This window comes from Hydra vulgaris, chromosome 12 (assembly GCF_038396675.1).
Source record: "Hydra vulgaris chromosome 12, alternate assembly HydraT2T_AEP".
Taxonomy (NCBI): Eukaryota; Metazoa; Cnidaria; class Hydrozoa; order Anthoathecata; family Hydridae; genus Hydra; species Hydra vulgaris.
In genome coordinates this window covers 84,242,501-84,243,658 of record NC_088931.1, presented here as the reverse complement: position 1 = coordinate 84,243,658, position 1,158 = coordinate 84,242,501, and positions in this window count along the sequence as shown.

Genomic DNA, 1,158 nt, shown 5'->3' with positions numbered 1-1,158 from the left:
TAACAATTAAAAATTATAGAGAACAAGCTCTTTAATTTTATGTTGTTTGTTAATGTATATGCATTTGTAGCCAAGTTTTAGGTTGTTCTGGGATTTTGATATTATTTCTTATTCGTGTGCTCTTTTTAATTTAAATATTTCAGATTTTACGAAAAGATTAAGACGATTGTAATTTATTTTAAGCTCATTACTCTTCCTTTCAGATTTTTTTTCTCGGATTAGGTTTTTATTATATGCAGTAAGCATCATACTTTTTATTTGTTTTATTAAACTTGGTGAGATAGTTAGAAATTAGTAAATTGAACATTTGATCCACGGTTTTTTGTAGAAATAAAATATTCCAGTCGATTGATGCAATAAATTTTGATATTGAATCGTTATCACCTTTGTTGCAATTAAACAATTGAGGTTCACTTTAGGAAAACGGTTCTGAAACTAAGTTTCTTCAAATGATTATAAAATGACCCTTAGTGATATTATTTAGTATAGCATCAGGTAAAAGTTTAAAAGAGTAGCACAGTTAAGCGGCCGTGGTGCAGTGGTTAAACGCTTGCTTTAGAAGCAGGAGATCCAGGTTCGAAACGAACTCTTGACATATTTTCGCATCACGGTAAGGAAGGAGGCGTGAACTTCCTAGTTAAATGCACTTCCGCGGTACTCTATAACAAGTCCGTTTGGTCTTCTTAGGGGCACCTAAATAACAAAATTAAAAAAAAAAGTTGTAAGTAAATAACAGTTACAACATATTATTTGAGGAACCATAGTATGTCTGATTTATAGAACTGATTAAATACGTCGGTATTTAATTATTTCTATAATAATCTTATCGATAGTTAAACACGTTGGTAATGTAAATAGCTACACCGCCACTTCGATGCCCGTCTTGGCGATCCTTACAATATAGGTTATATTCATCAATACTTGGTACTGAGTAATTTCAAAACCATATTTCTGAGATAGCAATAACATGATAGTCAAAAGTGCTAGATATTGCAATTAAATCGGCCGTTTCGTTATCAGTTTTAATATGTAATAATATACGTAAAGTACTTATACCTTTAATGTATTTATGGTTTATATACCGAAAAAATTGTTAAAATATGTTTTACTGAAGTTTTAGTAGTTTTTTTCCCCTCGATATTTAGATTTCAAAAAATA